The 25,464-nt window shown below is 41.7% G+C and overlaps 1 protein-coding gene and 1 long non-coding RNA gene across 20 annotated transcripts in view; one reads left to right on the top strand and one right to left on the bottom strand.

Annotated features, from left to right (window-relative positions):
• Window positions 1-25,464, top strand: part of Mbnl1 (muscleblind like splicing regulator 1) — a 162,868-nt gene that overhangs the window by 86,977 nt on the left and 50,427 nt on the right. The gene's annotated exons all lie outside the window — the stretch shown is intronic.
• On the bottom strand, window positions 12,776-18,990 carry LOC110342381. The gene is made up of 3 exons (XR_002384432.2): window positions 18,656-18,990; window positions 14,977-15,080; window positions 12,776-13,012 (listed from the first exon to the last, which is right to left on the bottom strand). It is a non-coding gene; the product is annotated as an uncharacterized LOC110342381 (long non-coding RNA).

Genomic DNA, 25,464 nt, shown 5'->3' with positions numbered 1-25,464 from the left:
AGTGTAGCTACAGAACGTGTCTGTAGGATCCCTGCTCTTCGGACGCCCTGGGCATTGAGTACCAGCCTCCTTCAGTTCTCTCATCCTCTGAGTAGCTCAGTGCTATTGAGGGGAATCAGCGCAGACCCCATCCGGTTCATTCTAGCCTGCTAGTCCCTTTCTGGCTGGTGACCTTGTTTACTTACAGTCTCCTCTCAGCTGTAGTCTCACCCTCTCAAAAACATGCATAATATTATCTCCTTGTCAGAGTTTTTATGAAGGTTTAATTAATGAGGCAGCTCCTGCCAGCCCTTAGCACAGTGACTAGCATAGAGCAGATGGAGGAACTATGGCTTTCCCAAGGTCACACAGGTAGAAAATGATCGAATCACGATTCAGACATAAGTGTTTATGAATGAAAAAAGCAAATAAAAGCTAGAACAGAGGCACACACGTGCACATGATGTACTACAGAAACTACAAAACAAAGGCCATCCTCTTTCTGGACCCTGGACCCCAGTCTTCCCTCTCAATAAATCATATAAATCGATTGCAGAGGGAGATACTTGAATGCACAGCTGAGTGGAGGTGAGTGAGTGGTCACGGGAACTTTTGAAGTGAGACTTGGAACTTCACCTGTAGTGTTAAGAAGCTATGATCTTAGACAAGCTTCTTAATCACTCCACTGTTTCTTATGTGTTGTGGTAACAATGTTAAAAATAAAGAAGCGTTGCGTGTGTTATCACAGACACTACATGATGCAAATGCAAATCAAAGGCTCAGATAACTATTGGTTTTTTATTAACTGTTGACTGAGATGTAAGCATCTATTTAACAGTAATGTCTTTATCAAATTGACATGTCTGCTTAGTGAAAACCATTTAGAGATAGATAGGCCTTCCATTTTCTAAGAATGAGAGTGTTGTCCTTATCAGAGCCTTGCCATGTCCCAGACAGACAGTAAAAAAAAGGGTGGAAAGACATCATCAAGGGATAAACTCAAATAATTGGAGAAGGGGGAGACATTCTTTCCATCTTCCTAATGTTTGTTACTAACACTGGGGTGTCCCAGATGGTAATGTCAGTTACACAGATGATAGACTATTCTTTCAGTCTTTATTCTCTGAAGCAGAACCCAGCCTCACAGTGAATGCTCACCCTGAAGAGAGAGGGTCATCAAAATGAGAATGTCATGTTACCCATGCTAAGTATTGGGTTCAAGGTATTAGATTTTTTTTTCAATGAAGTTCTTTCTGTTCTTTGACCTCTCCTACTAGATTTCAAAAGCTTACGGCCAGGGATATTTATGTGTTTTCTTATCATCTCAGCACAGTATCTGGGGAAAAGTGGACTCCTAAACATATATTTAATTAAAACTAAAGGAATTATACTGCAGAAATGCTAACTTTAGGATCTAATTGCATCATGGTGATTAGAAAGAAAGGCTGTGGTGTAGGAAGCATGGGGTCCCAAGACTTCACTTGGAATAAAGGGACAGATGCTGCAGGTTGGGAGATTTGTGTGATCATATTTTCTAATGCTTGGCCAAGAACATTGAAGAACTGAAATGTGCAGTATAGCTCTTTAGCACAGGGATAAAGTGTTCACAATCACTCATGAGCACACTGTACCCCCGAAGAATGGAGAGCTAAAGGAGCCTGTCTACATTTTGTTTATGTTTTTTGTGCCAAAAAAAATTCCTGGCATTAGAAACTCAATTTGATGCCAGAGTATGGAAGGGGACAGTATTGGAAATATTATCCTTGGTGTATGTATATGTTTATGAAGAAATTCTCAAAACACGGTTTAGAATGCACAATATTGTGAAATAGTAATTTGCAACAATAAAGTCATGGAGTTACGTGGATGACGTAGAAAGTGTGTAATCTAAAAGCTGAAATATTTGCAGGGGGGCCTTATTGGAATAGCTTTGATGTTTGGTTTCTGTCCTAACTTTAATGTTTATTCACAGATATAGTTAAGGCAAAGGATTCTCCCATCCTTTATTAAAATCAGAAGACTTAAAAAAAAAAAGGAAAATGTTTTTGTGTTCAAAGCAAACACATTTTGCTGGTACATCCAAAACCACAAGGCAAAGCTGATGCTCCTTTGGGCTGCTAACCACCCGACTCCACTCAAATCACACACTTTATGATGAGTAGTTGTGGCCATTTACGAGACAGGGAAGGAGTAGGGCCATCCCCTGGCTGCTGCAGGAGTGGGATCGGCTCCATGAAAGAGGCATTCCGGTGTCTGAGCTACGTGCATGCATGCCTTGTGTGCAGGTTCTGGGGAGGGTATGCCGTCACCCGAAAAGATCATGTTTAGAAAATATCAGATGAGGGTGAAAGCCAAACCACATGAGCACATGTTCCGTGAACATCCGTGTCTTAATTTGAAAAAGAGCATATGTTGCAGCAGGACTCCAGTAAGACTCACATAGTGCTGAGCTTTCCAGCATATCATCAGAACAAGCATAAATCAAGTACACATTTTGAAATTCTTTGCTATAAAAACATACCTGGATGTAAAGATGAACATAGGACTGATTGTGAATGGAGAAACATTAGAACTAACACAGCACCTCAGTATATAAAAGGTGGGGGTCCTCTGGGCCATTATTATTTTTGGGGTGTGACTGTGGATGGGCCTCTTCCTTTGCTTTTCTGGCTCTGATATTTGAATTACATAGTTTTGCCATGGTGGCAATGTTGTCTTACGTCTCTTACTCCTGGTGCTCTTTCTCTTTCATTTGGTTTCTTACTTTCTCGTGTCTGCATTTAGCTTTTGTTGGCAGCTTGCTGTTCGTGTTTTAATGAGATGGTAACTTGGGGATATTACTGAAGCGGTACATATTAATTAATAAAAATGAAACCCATCATGAAATCTTTTACACATGAAAAACTTAATATAAATAGGGCGCGTGTTTCCCTCCTTCCCATTTCTTTGTCATAGAATGTGTCTATGACAGTTTGATTCGCTTTGTTTTCCCCCTGTTGTAAGTATAAGATAGCGTGGGATCTCTCCCTAAGGAGAATTTTGTCCTGAGACCAAAAAGTTTCAATGCTATAAAGGTGAGAATATTATAAAGTGAATATAAACATTTAAACTACATGATGTAATTTGCAGAAACTTTTTGCTGTTTCTAGTAAAATTAGAAATGTCCTAGTTTAGCTTTGTGCTTAAGACTACCACCAGCTCTGGAGCCAGAGAAACCCAGAAATCCACGTCTGCGGTGGGCTACCATGGGGAAGGTACATGACTGTGTTACACTGGGGAACGCCAGATTCCTCCTCTTTGTAGTGGGTATAATAACAGGCCATAGGATTATTTTGTGGATTAAATAGAAATTTGAATCGCATGGAGCCATGCCTGAAACACACCAAACACTGAGTAAGTTTGTTTTGCTTTAGCCTCTTGTTTAATAAGACAACTAAGGAAGTGAGTCTGAAAGGAAAATAGAATGTAGTAAGAATCCATCCAGTCTAGCAGTCAACAGGGTCAGATCTGCAAGTAGCATGAGCTCACTCAACAGCCACCGGTGAGTGAGGAAGAGCTAAGCCAGAGACAGAAACCACAGAAAGTCCTTGGCAGGGATTGTTGTTTGTATAGGAGTCCTTTGGAAAATGTTACCAGTCCCTCACTGAGCCTGTCTGACTTAGTCCTTCATGTTGACATATAGTTGGGCAACATACTGTGGTTACTGTCTTATAACCCTAAATATTCAAATATTTTACAGAACACAAGCCAGGTTCATCAATTTTTATTATCATGTTTATTTTCTCCACATTGCCATACATTTTCCTGTGAAGACTTCTTTTATAGATTTTTACACTTGCTATTATCATTTGGAATAAGTCTAATGACTCTCACACTAACTACATACACAGTAATCGCCAAATTTTTCATAGAGTAACTCCAGTGTTAGTTTCTTTCTTCTCTTCTCCTCCTCCTTTTTCCTCTTTTTCTCTTTTGAGTTGGGTGGTTTGGTGTTTTTTTTTTTTTTTTAGACAGGATTTATCTGTGTAGACCCAGCTGTCCTGGAACTGACTCTACACCGGGCTGGCCTTGAACTGACAGACCTAGCAAGTGGAGGCTTAGAAGCGGGCTGAGCAGCCAGTCTTTGCCCTCCGTTTTACCATTTCTTATGAACGTAGAAGTGGAAAAGAAAGTTATTTTTAGAACTGGCAGTGTAAAATTTCAGCCTGTTTAGTATAAGGGAGAAGAGTTCAAACGCTATTTTCCATTAAACCAAGTCATAGGTGTTTAAGAGGCAGGTGGTATTTAAAATTTGGTCCTACAGAATTTCACACGTACTTCCTAAGTGAGAAAGTAATGGGAGGAGAGGTAGGGGACGGAAGCAGAAGCGTCTGCTCCTTATGGAGAAAGCGTAGTTTTAACTAACCCTCGAGAATGGAGGATGCGCTGCATCAACCAAGAGTTTCCTGAAATGGCTGCACGTGCCAAATGTGTGTGTGTGAGAGAGTGAGTGAGCATCTGAGCAGCAGTTTATTTGGGTGAACAAATGAATGACTGCATTCCAAAAGGTTTGTGTTCTGATGCCTCTTTATTAGCTTTAGGAAAAGTAACCAGTTTTAAGCGCTACAGAATTCACTGAAATGTGTTAAAATGTATTGACAGCCTTAATGTAACACTGGGTTTTGAGATGGGAAAAGAGAAGGGTGCTTTGGACCTTTGCACAACAGCTTTTCAGAGTCTCCCAACTTTCTCGATTTCACCTGTGCTGGACTGTAGAAAGTACTGTGTTGTCTCTGCCTGGAGAACCAAAGGAGAATGGCTGGCTGTCATTTCTGACTCATTCTGATAAAATGACACAATTTAGTTCCTATTTTTCACAGTCCTCCATCTTGAGCAGTAAAATCACACAGCCCACTCACATGTGCTTTAGGAAAACAGGCCGTGCTTTGAAAATAGTAGCACTTACAAAGCAGGCTCAACGCATGTTTTGTATTGTGCTATTTATCGTTGCTTCTTTTTTTTTTTTTTTTACGTGGTGGTAAGGAAAAAAAAATCAGGTAATAACCCCAAGGAGTAAAATGTTGATAAGTAGGCCCCTGGGCATTGTCTTTTACTAAGAAAAGAAACATTTGTAAAAAATTTGTATTGAGGAACTCATAAATGGACACTCTGTTTACAACACTACCCTCCTCTCTCCTCCTCCCTTCAGCTCTTCTCCTGTGTCTCCCATTCCTTCTTAAATCTGTTCTTTAATTCTAATTAGCGTGTGTGTGTGTGCTTGCGTGCTTGCGTGCGTGTGTGTGTGTGTGTGTGTGTGTGTGTGTGTGTGTGTGTGTGTGTGTGAAGTTTGTAAGAACACCCTGTTGAGATCGTTCAGTATTGCTCATGTATGTTTAGGGCTGACTTCACGGAACTTACTAATCTACCGGAATCCTCATCCCGCATTCTCAGTAACTGTTAAATCCCCTCGAGTTCTTCTAGGGTTGATGCCTTATGAGATTTTTTTTTCCCATCCACATTGGCATGGGAATTTGGTGCTGTTGTTGCCTCAGGTATTGTTTAGAAAGGGAAGTGAGTGTCAGCTGGTGTAAGCAGCTTGGGGGAGGCTGTTGAAGGATAGTGAAATCACAGGCTTTTGCCACTAAGTAAGGTCACAGGCATCCGTGGAGAGCCAAAGCATGAGAAATCTCTCAACTAGGAAGTGTGGGTAAAGCTGGGGCTGGGTCAGAAAATTCCGGTCATGGGATCTGAACTTGAAGATATGAAGGAGTCCCTGCCTGGACAATGAAATGGTTCTTTACATTGTCAAGGCAAAACCTCCAGGCCTTGTCTTTGTCTGGGTGACCCACTGCCTCGGCCCACGCTCCTTTCACGGAGTGCTTTGTAAGTGTTTTAGCCTTTAGCTTGTTTCATGTGGCCCCACCTTGACAGGACATTGTGAGGACAAGGCTTGTGTCCTGTCCGTGTGTGCACCGGCTGAACCCTCTCCATTCATGGGTTCTAGAAACTGTAAGTGGAGGCTGACTAGCAGGAGATGGGCTTTGGAGGCCTGTCCTACAACCACATGCTTGGCTTGGAGGCTACTGACCTAGGTGCACCCCAATAGGAATTTCCAAAACAAATCCTTGATTTTTAATGAATATGACAGGATATTATATCAGACATTTTTGATCTTGCTAAGAGTATTACAATATAACAAAACAGCACAGAGTCCAGAAACAGATAATACTGAGGAAATACTTGGTTAAAACAGAAGATAGATAACAATAAAATTTGCAAAGCACATACTTGCTGGGTGCTAGAAACAAAAAGCAAAAACAGCAGCAACAACAAAAAACCATTGTCATTGTCTTCAATCTGTACTTGGATAAGCATAAGACCTTTACTAGAATAGTCAAATTATATATTGGGCTACCTTGTGGAAGAAGTTAAAACTGAAAATTGGGTTTGCCTCTGATTGTTAATTTTTTCTCTGAACTGAAAACTTGTATGCTGAGTGGTGGTGGTGCACAGCTTTAATCCAAGTACTTAGGAGGCAGATGCTAGTCTGGTCTACAGATCAAGTTCCAGGACAGCCAGGGGTACACAGAGAAACTCTGTCTTGAAAAACCACCATCACTACCACCATCACAACCAACAACAAAATATACCCCCAGCAAAAAAAATCTTGTTCATGTTTCATTAAAACGTAATTTCACAGTTGAGTTATATTTCTTAAATTTTAACAACTCCTCTGTTAGTGTTTATTCACATATTTATATTTCAGTGATATTTAGAATTATAGTCTTGTGCAAACACATAAGGGAGGTGTCTAATATGGTTTATTTAAAGGCATACTGCTGGTTTTTTAGTCCTGCTGTGTTTTCACACAAGTTATTACAAATGACAATTATAGCATCTCTAATTGAGGACTCCATCCCGAAGATGCTATTTGAGAAATGTCTGGGTTTTATAGCCCACACAGCATCCACACTGGTCTCCTATGTGGCAAAGCCTCCTTACGTATTATTGTTTTATTTTTCGATTCTATTTCAAGCCTCAGGAGTCCATTCCTGATACCTTCTAGCATTACTCTGAGCTTCTGCTTCGCTTCCATTGGTACATGTTATTTGCCGAAGGGGGAAAAAGTTTCTGGGCATAGGCTGCTGACTATTTTCATGGTTTCCGATTCGACATTGTACTTAAGGTGAAAAGTATTGCTGTTATAGTTTCCAAATGATGTGAAGCTCAGAACTTTTAATTTTAGACACTTGATCTTATTCTTCCTGTAAACCCTTTGCTTTGTTTCTCTTGAGAACATTTAGTTTAAGTAAAAGAGAACTAAGGGCTTTATTCCCATCTTCGTTTTGTGTGTGCCTGTTGTCACTTAAATTCCTGACTGATGCTGACTATTGTGCAGTTGCACAAATCTGGTTCTTTTCAGACGCTCCCTGGAGAGCACAGTCAGAAAGGTCCCTTTCCTACACTGGAGAGAGAGACTTGAGAAAGCGAAGCACATTTTTGCCTCAGCTTACCTTTCCTTCCTCTCTCGACCACTCTCTGGAAGGTTCCACCTCCCTGGAGTGTTAATAACATTGCTTACCCGTTCTGTTTCACGCTCTCGTAAAACCTTTTCTGAGTACTGTCCCTCAGCACAGCCGGCTCTTCTGAGAGCTTCTGTAGCTCCCTTGTAGCCACCCCGAATCCCCACAGCGGCATGGATAGCATCAGTTAGGGTAGTGATCCTCAACCCATGGACTGCTACCCCCCCCACCCCCAAGACCATCAGAAAACACAGATGTATACCTTCGGATTCACAGTAGTAGAAACATTACTGCTGTTATGAAGTAGCAGCAATAACAGTAATTTTTATCCCCGAGGGTCACCACAATACAAGGAACTGGGTTAAGGGGTCGCAGAGTCAGGAAGGTTGAGAATCGTGGTGTTGGAGCAATGGAGACATAACCACACCAGTTTATACAGAACAGCAAGTGCTGAGGGGCTCTTCTTTACAAAAGTCAGAGTTTGCTTCCTTGGTTTGAGTGGAAGAGGTCAACTGGTTTCTCCATGGGGACTAATGGAGGGTGAAAGATGGAGACGAGGTTGTGGCGAGGTTGCAGATGGATGCATAATCCGGGGGGGGCACGGGGGGACTGACGGACGGACGGACGGACAGTGGAGCGTGGTCTCTTGCTGGCCTGTCCTGTGCAAGGCTTCTGTGATCAGTGTGCAAAACCTAAACTTTCCTCATTCTTATGGAGGTATTGCAAAGTGATCTATAGCAAAACATTACACGTTTAAGTTTGTGGATCATAGAGACTAATTAACGACAGTATTTCAGAATACCTCCACAGCTTATTTGTGTATTCCAGGGATTTCTTACTTTTTAAAATTATAAAGCAAATAACCATTTGTTCAATATTTTCTTCTTGATTAAAGCAAAGTGGGATCAAATGGAAATACGAAGGGACAAAACTGTGTGTGTGTGTGTGTGTGTGTGTGTGTGTGTGTGTGTGTGTGTGTGTGTGTGGTGCTTGCATGATGCTTGTCCCTGTATGGAGGTCAAAGGTCCAGGATCAGACTCAGCATTTACCCCCTGAGCCATCTTCTCAGCACACCATGTTTATTTTCTAAGCAGAAATCATTCAGTCCTAAATTACAAAGCATGCCTTGCTATCTTCCTCGGCTGCTCTTAGACCGTGATTATACAGAGCCCGGGACGTGGATCATTAAGAACTAGAGGAATGGTAGCTATGGTCAGTAATGTTATTAGGGACCAATTTTTTAAGAAGCCCATGATTATAGTCAAGTCTGTCCCTGTTCATTAATTATAAAGTCCTTGATTAGCCATCTCACATCTTGGAGCTAATTTTCGTACCTCTAAAATGAGATAGCATCAGCCTTAATTGCTTTCAATGACTGTTGTGACATCTATGGAAAAAGAAAATAATAGTGTGCTGTTTAAACAAACAGTTGTAGCTTTCTGATGCTTTCCTGGTACTACATTCTCACTCCCAAGAGGCACTCTTGTTATGAGCAAGAACTTCAGCTAGGCAGCTGCGTGGGAAGGCATGGCTAACCTGCTTTCAGGGTGTGGTTGAAGTTCTGGGAGGGTGTGTGTGTGTGTGTGTGTGTGTGTGTGTGTGTGTGTGTGTGTGCGCGCGTGCTGAGGTGTATGAGGAGGAAGGGTATGTGGACCATGGTGTCCGAGAAATGGAAGCACAGTGCTAGGTCTTCATTTTTCTAACCCAGTCTCCCTTTCTGTCAGCAGCTGTCATCCTAGGACTATGAGGGAGCCAAGTTACTGACTAGGGAAACCTAAGCTTCAGTGGGATGATGACAAAAGGTGATGACATCACAGCTGCATTAGAGAAATAGGCTAGGGGTCTGGGGTCACTGCGGAGAGAGGAATTCTGAACTGCATACTCTGTCAGAGAGAGGAGTTCACGCTGAACTGAGGAACCCGGACATATGAGGGACCCACGGAGCAGAAGACCATTGATAAGTGGGAGCAAGGGCCGACCGAAGAGGCTTGAGGAACAGGGGTTCTTAGAGGCCCTGCTTAAGGGAAAAGGAGGCTTCTAAGCTTTAGAATTGTGAATTTCATGAGTCACGATGTCTTCTGGCATGCCATGTGATGTCAGACTTGAATAATTAAAAAAAAATCGTTAGACGTCATAACAAACCCAGTGGCAGTGATAGTCCCAGCATACAGGAGGCAGAGGCAGGCAGATCCCTGAGTTTGAGGCCGGCCTGGTCTACAGAGTGAATTCCAGGACAGCCGGGGCTACACAGAGAGACCCTGGCTCAAAAAAACAAAAACAAAATAAAACTTTAAAACAGATTGATGTAAAGAATTGTAAGTCATTGCATACAGTACACTGGACTTCACAAAGGACTCTGAATTCACACAGGACACTCTGATTTCATACAGGATCCTATGACTTCACACAGGACTCTCTGACAACACACAGGACTCTAAGACTTCACACAGGCATCTGTAATCTCATACAGAAATGGAAGTTCACAGAGGATTCTATGACTTCTTACAGGAGTCTCTGACTTCACATAGGACTCTGCAACTTCATACAGGACACTGTGACTTCACACAGGACACTGTGACATCACACATGATTCTGTGACTACATACAGGACACTGAGACATCACACAGGACTCTCTGATATTATAAAAGATGCAGTGACCTCCTCACATAGGCCTCTGTGACATCATAAAATACTCTATGATATTACACATGGCACTTTGACTTAACACAGGACCCTGTGACTTCACACAAGACACTGTGACATCATACAGGACTCTGAGACATCAAACAGGATGGTCTGACTTTATAAAAGACTCTGTGACTCAAGGCCAGGCTGGACCGACAGCCTCTAAAACAATACAGAGAAACCCTGTTAAGAAAAAAAAAGAAAGAAAGAATTGTAAGTCATTTAAAAGTTTGTTCACTCCTTATGAATATGTCATTATCTTTGAACACATATTTTACTAAAGGTTGAAGTTTGTTAAAATTACAACAAAACTTGTTAAGGAAGATAATGATAGTCTTTTTTAAATCTTCAACTTTTTAAGTATTGTATAACTATGATTGGTAAGCTAAAAAGAAAATGGAAGAAATGTTTAAAGAGATGAGGTAGATATTTTGATATTTAAATGTCCCATTACAGTAAACGATAGGAAAGAGGGAAACAAAATTAAAAAAAAAAAACATTTCATTCTTCAATCTCCTTACTTCCACCCTGCTCCTTTGGTTTTAACAGGAAAATTGTTTGAGATATCTGTTGGTGTATTCATGACTTCTCATTTTTTTGATTCATAATGATAAGCATATTTAGATTCTTTCCTGATTATGGATTGCATAAGAAAACCCAACTATGCCTTTCCTATCAAAGGCACTGGGTCTGTAAAATCTAATAAAATTATTATAAAAGCGTCATTCTCTAGAAGCACACTAATGAATGTGTTTGGTTAATTTCCTTGGTAAAGAAAACAATTTAGAGTAATTGGAAAACTAGAGTTAATCTTCATAAGCAATGTCTAAAATCACTGTGGAGAATAAAGCTTCATATATCCACAATAAAGTAATTTAAGTTTATACACCTGTTCTGTCATTTGACCTCAACTACATGTATAAGCAAGAAATGGTTTTTGCTTCCGTCTTTGCTGACAGTAGCAGAAACTATATATATTTTGACCCAGTCACTTGGGCAGGACAGATTACATTGCAGATTTCAAGCCATTTGATCTCTAAGAGTCATCCAAACTGATTTCTTTGCCAACGGTTGTTGAACTGAATTTCAGTACCTAAATACAGTCTGAATTTCTCACACTTTTCCATTGGATTTTCTTTGTCACGAGGTTGGTACCATGGTCCATGACTGTCAGGTGGGGACAGATGTGGTGGGATGTTGGCCATTTTAGCAGTTTACTCTTGGAGGAGACAGGACACTGGTTTATGCAGTCAGCTGATGCCTGGGGTGTGAATGTCTCACTTTGTTACTGATTTCGTACTCCCAAAGTGAGGTGACTGGACCTGGGGTTGAGCAGGGATGCAGAGTCAGCTGTGGAGCCCTGCGGGCTGACCCTATCTCACTGCTGGAAGGGCTGACATCATCCCAGGAGGACGTTGGAGCTAGCCTGGCTCTAGATACTTCCCCAGGTATTATGGACTATGATCACTTTGTTAAGTGGAGAGTTCGCCAGTGCTTAAGGAGACTCAAGACATTAAGTAACTACCCCCTAGTTTACATCACCTAACTCTGCCTTCTCTGCAGTTAAGCCTGTTTTGTGGAACAAACTTCCAAGAATAGTGTCTTCCTAGGTTCAGCTCAGCAACCTTCCTTTGTATGGTTCCTCTAATTAGGTGCCTCTGTCTCCAGGAGCTCATTAGGAATTCCTGTTCTCTGCCGGCTCTTTTTCTTTAATGTAACTTTAAAAATTTTCAAACCTAATAAAAAAATTGCCATGTTGCTAGAATGTACTTCTGTGTAGCAAGTGAGTTTAGTAATTATTAACATTTTTCCACATTTTTAAACTTTGTGTGTGTGTGTGTGTGTGTGTGTGTGTGCTGTGTGCTGTGTGTACATGCATGTGACTATCAGAGAACAGCTTGCGAGAGTCATTTCTCTCTTTACGCTGTGTGGGTTCCAGAGACTGAATCCGGGTTGCTTGGCACCTGCCACCCTTAACCATGTGGCCCAGATCACCAGCCACATTTTGACAATGTTGCTTTCTGAAACGCTGGAAGAATTAAGTGATACATACCCATTCCTTTTCTTAGTTAACTTGACCTAGATGCTGCTGTGTTTGAGCTAATTATACTTGACAATTTTTAAAGGTTTGTTTCTTGATTCATTCATCTATCAAATAAGTAGAATTGTTATTAGCAGGAGCAGAAGCTAAACCTTGATGTAGACAGCCTGGCTGAGAGAGAGAGAGAGAGAGACAGACAGACAGACAGACAGACAGACAGACAGACAGACAGACAGAGACACAGAGACGCAGAGACACAGAGACAGAGAGACCAAGATGCTTCAGTCACAAGAAGGGTAATTGTTACCTTTGAATGAAGTTAAAGGAGCCCATATGTTCGGTCCTGTCATTCATCCATTCACTGATTCCTTCATTCAGTCGCCAGCATTTAGCATTTACTTTTTAGTAGGCTCTGCAAATGCAGCAGAGAGTCCTCCACTCTTAGGATCACAGTGTGTGTCCAAGAGCAGAATGAATACCCCGGGTACCTTTACAAAGGGAGTCAAGAATTCTCCCTGGGTGTTTCTGGTAACATTTTGTGTTATAAGCAGGAATACACAAGGCAGATGAGGAGAGCACCATTGTACTTCAAGTCAAAGAAGCATGAAAAATACAGAATACTCTTAAGATTCCAGTTTTGTACAGAGTAGCATTTGCTGGGGAAGCTAGGTGTCTTGAGAAAAAGAAAAGCTTCAGCCCGGGCTGTAGTTCTCCTCCTCCTCCTCAAGCCTCTGGCTGCGACACCAAACGCGTCCAGATGTCCTCTTGCAGACGGAATTGTCCTTGGTCACTTTAGTGTAGGCACTTAAGAGTTACAAAATAAGAGGGTAGTTTAGCTATTTTCCTGTGGGCTTACTCTGTTAATTAATTCCATCGCACTGTATTTAGCACAGCCTCTCAGTGTGCATGTGCCGGTGTAGATGTGTGTGTTTACGCACTTGTACGTGCGTGCGTGCGTGCGTGCGTGCGTGTGTGTGTGTGTGTGTGTGTGTGTGTGTGTGTGTGTGTGTGTGTGTGCTGGAGAAGAGATGGCATTATAGTTACATTAGCAAGCCAGGACACAGTGTCACAGAAAGGCACCTCGAATCAAGTGTGAGAGATCTCCAACAGGTCCGTGTGTCTGTAGAGCAGCAGCAGAAACCGGTAAGGATGAGGCCAAGAGACAGTACTGGCCAGGCAGGTACGCCCAATACCGGGGTAGGACATATCTTTTAGAATTATAGTTTTATTCATAAGCTTAGTATTTTTATTTCTCTGCTGTTTGAAGATTGTCAGCAGGAACTGCAAATAGCCCCTAGGGATGTGGATTGGAATGGTTGGTTTCTACGAGGGCCTTGCACAGGCTGAGAGCCGCATTTCCGTTCTAGAGTGGTAACTTGTTAAGTTCACGGATCCGCCGGATGTCTTAGATCAGTGGTTCTCAACTTCCCTAAATGCTGCGGCCCTGTAACTACAGTCCCCCGTGTTGTGGTGACCCCCCAGCCATCAGTTATTCTCACCGCTACTTCATAAGTGTAAGTTTTCTACTGCTACGATTCGTAATGTGTGTATATATATATATAATTTTTTTTTCAGATATGTTTGCCGAAGGGGTTGTGGCCCACAGGTTGAGAGCCACTGTCTTAGCTAGAAAGTTTTGCAGGGGGTTCAGCCATAGTGTTTTCCCCAGCCATTATATTGAATAGAAATGCAGCATTATTTTAGCTGTGTTAGGGGACTGAAGCCTGGGAATGATTTCCATTAAGTTTCTGAGGAGCATGAAGGTTAGTGAGCATAATGAAACTAGTTCTTATTGTAGCCCAGTGTTGCTGTTCCCTCTCCTTTTATCTCGTCCTCCCTTTTGCTCTCCTCCCCCTGCCACTCTGTGCCCTGCTCTCTGAACCAAACTCAAGGCCTAAGCTCACCAAACTGTACTCTTGACAGAGTCACGCTCTCAATTCTGTGATGATCCCGCAAGGGGATTCCCAGGTGGTTTTTCTGATGAGAGAATGTCCCTACCTGCCCTTTGGTTTCTTCTGAACCAGTTTCAGCATGAGATAAACTTACCACACAACGATAGTACAGGAAAAATAACCTGCATGGAGACAGTAGCCATATTCTGTCCAAACCCTGTTTCTCAAAAGGATTTAAGACAGGTAGGTTTGTTTTTTTAAACACAGGATGGATGCGTTTTTAAGATTTCCTTTCTTTCTGTGTGAAATTCCCTACAGAGTCCCTCCATCCTTTAATTTGTCCATCCAAGCCAGTGGTTCTCAGTCTGTGAGGCGCAAACCCTTTGGTGTCACAGATCAGAAATCCTGCATGTCAGATATTTGCATTACGATTCTGAACAGTAGCAAACTTACAGTAAGAAGTAGTGACGGCATGATCGTATGGTTGGAGGTCACCACAGCATGCGGAACTGCATTAAAGAGTCGCAGCATGAGGAAGGTTGGGAACCACTGTGAGGAGTATAGCCTGGTAGTATTCTGGTTTAGCATTGCCTACATCTTTATTATCACTGTTGTTGTTGTTATTTTATTGTTAAACTTCCAGAAGATAAGGGACACCCGTGTACACAGTGCCGCTCTAGTGTGACTTACAATGACTTGGTGTCTTTATCATCTCAGAGATCACTTGAAGGGAACAATACAGCCTTTGTGACAGCTTGTTTAATCCCTGCAGTTTTATACACATGGAGTGAAGGGAGGTTAGGAAGGAGACATTCATGACATGCCTGCTAGCAGGAACCCACCCACTTCAGAACACAGAAGGAAGTTTAGACTGACCTGCTGTCCCAGCTGCTGGAGCCTTGAGTGCCCCCCCCAGCGGAGGGCAGTTCAAGGACATTTGGTTTGAAGGTCAGAATCTGCCCTGTTTTCTGAACTCAGCCCTGTAAACACAAGTTTGCACAACATGTTTTTAAACTAGCAGCATTAGGTTTCAGCGAAAACCTTTGACCCCAGAGGGTGGCGGGTGGGATCAGACATGGTGACGGGCTGCAAAAGAAGGGAGAGGAAATTTGTCATTCCAGAAGTCAAATGAGTCCGGTTTTCAGTGCTCTGTGCGTCCCTTTGCTGGCCATAATAGCTTTGTGTGTGTGTGTGTGTGTGTGTGTGTGTGTGTGTGTGTGTGTGTGTGTGTGTGTGACAGAGAGAGAGACAGAGAGGGGTGTGTGTGTGTGTGGGAGAGAGAGAGAGAGAGAGAGAGAGTGAGAGAGAGTGAGAGAGAGAGAGAGAGAGAGAGAGAGTGAGAGAGAGAGAGAGAGAGAGAGAGAGAGAGAGAGAGAGAGAGAGAGAGATTTTTGGGTTCAGGACAGAAGCTTTCAAAGGCACACACAAAACAGTTTTTCAGAACAAGCATGTAAAGAAGCGACAAGACTTAACTCTCCAAGGGCCTTCGGTTCTTTATCACCAAAGTGGGATAGTCTCCTCACACGACTACATCTTTCATTAACTCTAGGGTTCCGTGGCAAGTGCCATTGAGAAAGAGTAAGTTTGGTGATTGCAGTGGAGCCAAAAGATGCTAAGTAGGCTGCTAATCATTGCTTGAGACTTTGGTCCCTTTTGAGTCCTTAAGTTACAGTATTCTAACCGTAAGTTTAATTACCATCAGATGTGCCTGATTCTGGGTGCAGAGACAATGAACCTCTGATGTCAGTGGCTTTTAGGGGAGGTACACTGCTTTTTTTAGTGTGACTCCATTCCAATACATTTCAATTTCAATACTTTTTATTCTGTTGTCAGTCCTCTTGCTGGGTTCTTCAGACTGTAATGCCTAAGCACCTAAGAAGAGGGCAGATACATTTCCATACCTGAATTATGCTAATCAGTTTGAACCTGTGGGGCGAGTTGGGCTGTACATTGTAACAGACTTCGGTTTAAATACGCAGGCGCCCCATAGACACAGACGTCACATCCAATTAAGAAGCTGAGCAAGCCTTTGAATGACATAGAATCTTTTGTTGTTGTTTATTCACTAAGAAAATGAGGCGGGGGGGGGGGTCAGACTAATTGCTTCCTGCTGTCAGTTATTTTGAGTGGTGGATAAAGATGGCCACTTGTTGAGATACCATCTCGTTCATTTGCTGAGTTCATTACTGATGCTGTAATAGACCACTGTTGGGAAGGAATAGCTGGCCGAATAGTGGGATAATCATTTTTACTTAGCAAAGAAAACAAACTGGTACAGTTTGTCTTATATATTTAACTTAAATGTGACCAAAGGTATAAATAAAAATAAAAGTACATTATACATACTCTGTATTTGGCCTTTTTAGAATGTCGATCTGAACAAAACTTACCTTTCTGTTGTACTCGGTGGATTTTGAAGTAAAAAAAGGAGCTAATGCAGACATTAAGGCACGGGGCATACTGCATTTGACCATGATACAGTGTAACAGTTTTCAGTATTTCTTGGCCTCAGCTTCTCTCCCCTGTACTTTTTAGTCTGGGTGAGGATTCAGAAGTAGCATGTGGTTGTTCATCCTAAGTGGTGAATCATTTCTAGTGCAAATGTTGCAATATTTGTCTTTTACACACAAGCACTATGGTAAAGTGAGCATCTCCTTTGCCTTTTGTTTATTTAGAACCATTTAATCTGAAATAAATTATAATTAAAATTTAAAATCCCACGACCATTTGCAAATTCAGTTGCTATTTTAAATTACCGTGTAGTGTTGTAAATTATGTTTCTAAAATTCCTTTTTTGTTTGTTTGTTTTTTGTTTTTCAAGGCAGGGTTTCTCTGTGGTTTTGGAGGCTGTCCTGGAACTAGCTCTTGTAGACCAGGCTGGCCTCGAACTCACAGAGATCCGCCTGCCTCTGCCTCCCAAGTGCTGGGATTAAAGGGGTGCCTGCACCACCACAGTCCTGCTGAATTCCAATGAAAGACCTGGGTTTCTGAGATTTAGGTGACGATGGGAATTTTTCTTTCTTCCTTTTCTTTTTCTTATTTCTAATTAATTAATTAATTAATTAATTAATTTCCATAATGGACACTGGCAGTGACCCAATGAACACAAAACAAAATGCTGAGAGCCACCTTGGCTTGGAGACACCAGCATCTTTTCCAGGGGTGTCAGCCTCCAGCATCTCCCAGCCGCACCGCAGAGACTCCTTCACCAGCCCTGTTGCAAATGAGTGTTGCAGCTTCATCCCATGGCTTGTCTGGCATGTCCTGGCATTTACCTTCTGTACCAGACAGTGCAAACCAGGTGTCAGCTTGGCACTGGGAAATGGGCGTGCTGTGACTCTCAGGGAAGTGAAAATGATGCGTGGCTCATGAGTGAAATATGTAAGTCTTCACCAGACAAGCAAAAATTTCCGTGTGGACCCGAGCATGCAAAAATAGTTAGAGAAGCGGGGTGCTTAAACATGTTTGCATTGTTGACCAGGCAGAGATACTGCCACACTCATGGCAGATAAATACCCATCCACATACTGTCCAACTCCCAGCTCACCACAGGGCTTGCAATGTGAGAGTGGTTGTTTTCTCCATGGGCAAAAAAGTCGGCATCCGTTGTGATAGAAGAATAAGGGAATTTCTAAGGCGCGTACATTACAAGGTGTTGAGGCTATTAAGCCTCTTTTAGGAACTGCTGCTGGTACTCTGTGGTATTATTTCTTCCTCTTATAAAGAATTGGTACTAAAAGGCCCCACTTGGCAGCCATCTTATAGTGTTTGCACAGTAGAGTGCAGAGGTCTGGAGAGGCTTCGCTGCAATCATAATGCGCTGCAGTCTGTAGATTATCAGTCAGTCAAGGAAAACACTGCTGATTACACACTGAATTATGCATACAAATATTTGCAGCATCCTGTGTAATTAACTCATACAAATAAATAATTACTATAATGGAGATGGGGTGAATTTCCATATATGTCTCCACATCCTAAAAAAGATGTTATCCAGCTGGTTAATACTATTATGTTTCTTAATGAGAAATATTTGAGATACAATGTTGGCCCCATGTATTTTCCCGGCTTTAGAAAATCTAGACTAAAATATCAGCTATTTTGCACAGGAATCTCCACATGTTTTTGTGTCGTGATATGTCTCTGTTTATATTCCATTAAGTTGGTCTACCATGCTGTTCTTCTAGCTGGGGGTCGGGAGGGGGGGCACATGCAGAAAACCTTCACCCATTACCCATGAGGAAATGCTTCAGAGCTTTTTATATCCCCAAAACATGCTTTGAATGACTGAAATTTAAAATGTAAGTTTTTTTCCTGGCAAAGACTACTTTCTATTGAAGTTTTCAGACATACAGTATACAGATATTTGACTCAGATGTCAGAGAAATAAAAATACTTGCACATTTCGTAATGAGATAAGTACAAATCGAATTTTACATTATTACTCCTGTGTTAATCTTTTGACTAATACAGTGGTACCATTCTGTATCTGTAGTTAAGCTCTTGTTAATTAAAACGTTGATTGCAAATGCTGTTGTTATTTTTTGATGCGTACCTGATAGCTGGATGTGCTTCAGAAGCAGAATGGGATGTTTACTGTGGATTCGGGTCGCTGAGTCATAGCAGTGGAAACTTTCCAGCTGTGAGACAGTTACATAGACAACCCTGTCTCCTATATGTGATCTAGCAGAAAGCAGAGCCAAAGCCCGAGGAATAGAAAGGAAGGTCTTGTTGCTTCCCCCTGTGTTTTCAGGAATAAAAGCTGCAGTAAGGATCCTGAGGCTGCCGATCATCAGGCTACGCCCCTCTCCTGGCAGATGGTCTGAGGGACTCTGCTCTGTGTCTTTGGGGAACTCTGCTTCTCTTGCTTCTGCCCAAGGCCTGCCTGCTGCTGCTTGCTCCCCATCTTTTATGTGTCCCCTCTCTTTTCACTTCTTGTTTCCTCTTCCCCATCTCTGTTTCTTCCTCTGTACTCACAGCATGATTCAAAGTAGGACTTGTGGTTGGTGATTCACAGACTTACTTCCTGTTACTTTAAAATGAAACCCAGTCCCCAGTAGTGAGGGTCATGAACCATCAAAGCAGTGAGAAGCAGTTAACAAGGATTATAACTATTCTTTGGAAAGGATTTCATTTTTTGGTATGAAAACACACACACACACACACACACACACACACACACACACACACACACACGTGCGCGCACGCATGCACGCACCCTTGCTCTGGTATAATGCTTTTCCTACTGGATTAGCCTGGCTTTTGTGCCTATGTGGGCCTTTTAATCAGGCCTGATTAAAACTACCTACGCCTTGCTTTCTGTGTGAGCCACAGAGCCTCGAACCTAGGTTTAACACAGGAGAACCAGCCTCTGGGACCCATGGAGTGATGATAAAACCCAGTCTTCAATGAGCTAGCGAACTGCAGTATGTAGAACCAAGCTCAGCACATTATGTGACAGTAAATGTGTGCTGTCATTGTGTGTCCCAAAACAAATTGTTGATAAATGGTAAGCCTTTGTTGTGGCACACAAATCTTTGTATTTGGAGATCAAAATCATAGCTCGGAATCCTTTTAAGCATTTACTCCTTTAGATTTATCTAACATTGCATGCCCTAAGTGTTTCTCTGATCAGATCTGTGTCACATTAATCAGTTGGATATTTCATAAAATGTCCAGCTGTCGAAGCACAAAAACAAAGCATTAAGAATATTTAATCTGTTTTCTGTCTATCAAGAGATGCTGTAGCATATTTGTTCTTACAGTTTTGAGTCTAGTCGCTTTATTCTTGATAGCTAAATATATACTGTATTATAACATAATATACATATGTTTCCATCGCTAGTACTACCCTGACTTTATTTACACCTTCAGTAGTATGTACTGGTCTTTCATATAATAACTAGACAGCTGTTTGTAAAAGTATTTCAAATGTAGTTATGTCACTTTTTTGCTGTGGAAATGTGTCTTTAAAATCTTCCCCAATTTCTTTAAATAATCCAAATAACATCAGAAGATCCTTCTTAACATGTTATAGGAAGCCATTACTAGAAATTGTAATGTGTGTGAAATAGAGTGGACCAGTTATATATCTTTTAATATTTATTTTTATACACTTTTAAAAAAAGATTTATTATGCATCCAGTGTTCTGCCTGCATGTATGCCTGCTGGCCATAAGAGAGCACCATATCGTATTACAGATGGCTGTGAGCCACCATGTGGTTGCTGGGAATTGAACTCAGGACCTTTGGTAGGACAGCCAGTGTTGTAACCTCTAAGCCATCTCTCCAACCCTGAACAAGTTGTATTTATAGCTCTATCAGTTACATTTCTATTTATAAGATATCTATGTTTATACTGTTTAACATGTAGTGAATAATTTCAAGTTAGGTTGGTAACAATGGAAATTAAGTATAAATACCTATTATAAAAAGTGCTACTAAAATTCTGAATTTCTGTGGAAGGATTTAGAATGTTGACAGAATATAGACTAAAGCAGGAATTGCTCTTTAGTTGTCTCTCTGTTCTCAACATATCTGTTTCTCAAAACTTTCAACTAGGCAGTGGTTATTAATAGTAAGTACTTTGTAGCGTATATCTTACAATATAATTTTCCTGTGCAGACGTAGCAACTTTTCTGAGTGGTCCCAAGGAATTAAAGCCATTTTAGCTTTTCTTTCAAACTGTCGCATTGATTGTAGTTTGCAGTTTTGGCAAGATGCAGTTTTCTTTCCTGGAAGCTTTTCAGATTGCTCAGAATCATCTTTATTAAATTTATCAGGACATGGATTTGCCAAATGGCATTTACATTTAATAATTACTGCAAGTGTGCACTGAAGATGGTAAGTGTGGCCGGGAAAACCTACAGATATGCATTGGTGCCTGTGTGTAAGCCTCTCAGTTGGGGTTGTAAGTGCTGCGCATTTCCCTCTGTGTCCTGATGCCTGGCCCAGAGCATCACAGGCTTTATGAGTCGGATTTAAATACCTACATGGATTATATCAAGTCCTTCTTCCTCTAAGGGTTACCACATTTTTCGCATGATGTGTTTTATTTCACACATTTTTTCTGTGTAAAGTCTATTCTCAGTCATTTCTTATTCTTGTACATTGAACATTTTGTAAGGATCAGCTTACTATCTTTTTTTTCCTTTAAAATACTGAAAGGGTTTAATAGAGTATTCTATAGGAAGACGGGATAAATGAGCTATTTGTGTGTGAATTCCCAGTTCTTCTTGCGTTTTTGTTTAGCTTAGATTCTAGTAGCCAGCTCTTGTGCTTTACTTTTTGACGACATACAGAGGCTAAAACTGAAGAGTTGAGGACTGACAACAGAATGAACTGCTTTTCTTCAGGTTAACTTTGTTTGCTTTTGAAAAATTTTAATGGCAATATATGCATCTGTTCCAGAAGGAGGGTCTGAATTCCAGCTGCATTCCATTTTGTTTGTAAAATGCTGGGACTGAAAACAGGGCTTGTGTCCTTGGATAGTGGACAGTGGGCGTTAGCTGTGAATCAGGAGCAGGTCAGAGGCCTCTCTGCGACAAGGGTGTCCATTCACGTGAGATGGGAGTGGTGAGGCTCGGGGTTCCTTTCACGTGATGGAGTCAGCGGGGAGCTGTGCGACCTAAAGTCAGCAGTTGTTGGGTTGACTTATCACTTCAGTTTCTGCTCTTTTGACATTCCAGGCTGCTTCAGTGCCAGGCCAGAGTTTCTTTATGCTAGGGGCTTGTAAGGTGTACTTGTTCAATTGATCTGGAAACCACTTCAGTGAAGGAAATAGTTACCGTATAACTTACTCTGCTCAAACCAAGCCAGTAAACCCAAGCATGAAGTCCTCAGACCTTCAGCCTCTTTGGCAGTGAAGTTCTGCTTCCATTGCTGAGAGAGGAAATGAGCTAGCTTTCCATTTGTCTGAAGCAATACTTGAGCTAAACATGTTTAAGAGTTTATATAAAGGCAAAGGAAACCCTTTTCTTTGCCCAAACCATACAGAAGCATACATTGTAGAATATGTGTTGTTTGATGTCAGGTCCCGTAGCATTAAAGGGTACAAAGGCTAGAGAAAGTACTTTGTGCTAGGTGGCAACTGCGACGTAACTCCTCCCTCCATCTTCAAGTCATTTGAAGTATGGCACAAAAAACAAAACTTTAAAAACCTGACACAAACGAGGCTTGTTTTAAACTCATGGTACTTCTCACAGGTCACACCTCACCGTTCCTAGTGGGTCTATCTCACTGCCTGTCCACTTTCAAAGTCTTTTTCTCCAGTGACAGAAGAAGAGTTGCGCAGATTGCTTCCGTTCCGTTTTCTTCATGGCTGCATCGGTTGTGCTAGCCAGACCTATTCTTCCCCCTGGCTTTTCTTCATCTTTTGAAGTCAGCTTTCCTTGTCTTTAAGCACGGTGTCCAGTTTCCCTTTATTGCTAGTCCGTGCACTCTGGACAAGGAATTAGGACTCACCGTCAAGGGAGTCACTGCATACTTGCTAGGTGTATTCCCAACTCCCAGCCGCCTACTTTCTAGAGCAGTGGCTCTAGGTGAGCTCCTCTGAAGGAAGGATGCATTGTAACCATATCAACAGAGGGTTCCTATCTCCCTGTGAGAGCTTCTGCCATGGAACTAACACCCTAGCAGCCCCTCCAGCCCTGTTTACAGGCATCCTACAGGCTCCTCTTTGCTGCCTGACGCCAGAACAGAGTTGTATGCATTCCAGGATACAGGCATGCCATGAGAGTTTCAGGCCTTTCACTTTTAAAGCTGTCTGTTGACAATTTACAGTTGTTTTTGAGGTAAAGTATAATATTGTGGCATCTGAATTCCACATGGACCAATTAAACCAGGCTAGCTAGCTTATCCATCACCGTAGTTATTTTATTGTTCACCACACCAAGACTATGCACCATGTCTGTGTCTAGCAATTTGGGGGGGGGGTCATGATCTGTGTTAGTAAAACAGTAATAAAAATGACAGAGTAGTTCACCATGTCACATCCCCTGGCTGGTCAAGACCATGTGGTTGCTGCCCTGCCCCATGTTAATCCCTTGAGTCAACAGTCAGGGACATTCAGTGCTACACTTGAAATATTTTTAACTCGTGGTATTTAGAATGTTTAGAATGTCAAAGGATCCTTTGTCATGATCTTCCCCTTGGGTGGTTCAAAAGATATCTTAAAGGCCTGGCTATCAGAAGACTCTTATAAAGTGCTTTGGGAGAGAAAGAGCCCAGTTTTAAGAAGGAAAATCATACCACACGCTTCAAATGATATATCAGTCAAATAACCTTCAAGAAATTCAAGAGAACAGTATGTTGTTCAATTCTGGTTGTTTCTATGAAAAAGAGATTGTGTTTGATGCTTTCTTGGGGAGCTACACCTTTGTCATCGTGTTTTTTCACATTTTATGTTCAGATGTAAATGATTGAAGAGACAGCCTAACCTGTTCGCATTTGTCTTAGAATATATTAAATTCAGTTTCTATGGCAACAATTTTTAATTGGCAAATCCTATTCTGCTGGTATTCTGTAGCCTATTTTTCTTGGGTACATTGAATTGTCAGAAATGCTTCACACAGTAAAAGTTAGACTTGACAGCGTTCTTTGGCAGGAGGCATTTTCATGGGCCAGGATTTATTTTATTAAACAATTACCTGTACTATGTTTGCATGGTTGGTTGCTGTGGCTGTTAGGTGTCTCTCTTAGTGCCCTGTCCTGTGTCAAGAAGCCAGTGAGAACTGGTATTTTTGTTGACACTTTGGGCTTACCTGAAAAAGAAAACAAAATAAAATAGCATGTGAACACCTTGCCCCTCCCAAATCCATTTAAGCAGCATTTAAGGTGTTTCAGTTTATTTTGGTTCCTCTTAGTCTTAACTGTAGTAGTATAGGTTAGACTGATTTTTTCAGAAACACTATTTTTTTTGGTTGTTGTTGTTTTGGTGTTCATCTTGCACCCTGTCTGTGGTGCAGAATGTTGAAGCAGGTATTTGGTAAGCTGGACTTGGCTACTGCAGTGTTACAAAAATAGATTAAGTAAACAGACACAGCAGGCCAATGCAGCTTGGGTTCAGAACCCTCCTGAGACTTAGTATAACTTCAATAGGCTGTAGTTCTAGAGAGAACTATGAACCTCTAGGGTGATTTTAATGTTATATAATGCAGGAGGAGCTGTTTTACAGCAAAGAATCGGGTGCTATGTCTTTTAAAATCACCTCGCCGGGGTACATCTGAAAGCTTCAGTTTTTAAGCTGTTGCAGTCTGCTGTGAACTTCCTTGTTTATGTCTTGCCTCTGCTATTTTTATACCTCTGCAGCAGCATTACCCTACACCTAGCACAAGGCAGCATTGCAGTTGCTGTTGAGTGTGAAATCGCTGTTAAATGAAAGCTAACAAAGCAAATCCTTGGAAAGAAAATGAAAGACTAACGTTGCAATGTGAAAACTAGGATGCAAATGGATAGAACAGCTACTTCCCCCTTCAGAAAGATGTGGCTGTGCTCAGCAGAGAACTGGGGGTATTTGCAGCCACTCACTTTGCTCTTCTGCCACTGCGGGTGTTCTGAAAAGGAGCTCCTTTCTTAAAACTGCTACAGGTCCTCCTCGGATTTGTTCTTTTCATCAGAAGTCATGGAAAACTTTCATAGCTGCATATTTCAATTTTGGCCTCCCATCAAGTGTCATTATGTGTTTCCAATCGATATGCTTCCTGAATAATTATGACTATAGCAGCCTAATGATTTTATATATATATATATACACAGACATATATATATTTATGAAATAAATAACTATACATGTGTATAGATAGCCACATTTTATGGGTTGATTCGGCTTAGGTACTTATTTGTTTCCAGTAGTCTGAGAAAAATAAGGTGTTGTGAAGTAGTAAAGTGTTAAACCATCTATAAAGACCATTCTCCAGAGGAGCACAGACAGCATGGGTATGAGGTGGCCCACCACTCCTGCATAGTGAGCCCATTCTCAGAGCTGTGGTCCCTGGACATCACTCTCTGATCAGGCTGAGTCTGTTTAGACTGCTCACACTCTTGTAGCGTAGCTTTCTGGTTTTAAACATTTAGAAACAATACGGAGAAATCATGGCCTATAACTGGCTGAGTTGGTGCTTGAGATGAAATGCAAACCACCTTCTCTGAGTTGGCCTCCCTGCGCCCTGCTGGCTGTCAGCCTCCGTATGTCTTTGGTGACTGTTCAGGTAAATAGTAACCCTGATGAAGTGGATATTTGTCCAGTCGGGGGAATTTTTTTAAATCTGGATTCTTCTCATACCCATGCTGGACAAACAGTGCTTGGGGAATGCGTGCAGAAAGGGTAGTAGCGTGTAGGCTCTAGTCTTTGACTTTTTAACCCCC

This window comes from Mesocricetus auratus, unplaced genomic scaffold, assembly GCF_017639785.1.
Source record: "Mesocricetus auratus isolate SY011 unplaced genomic scaffold, BCM_Maur_2.0 Super-Scaffold_100011, whole genome shotgun sequence".
NCBI classification, from domain to species: Eukaryota; Metazoa; Chordata; class Mammalia; order Rodentia; family Cricetidae; genus Mesocricetus; species Mesocricetus auratus.
The sequence above is the reverse complement of the archived record's forward strand: the minus strand, read 5'-3'. Positions and strand labels throughout refer to the sequence as shown.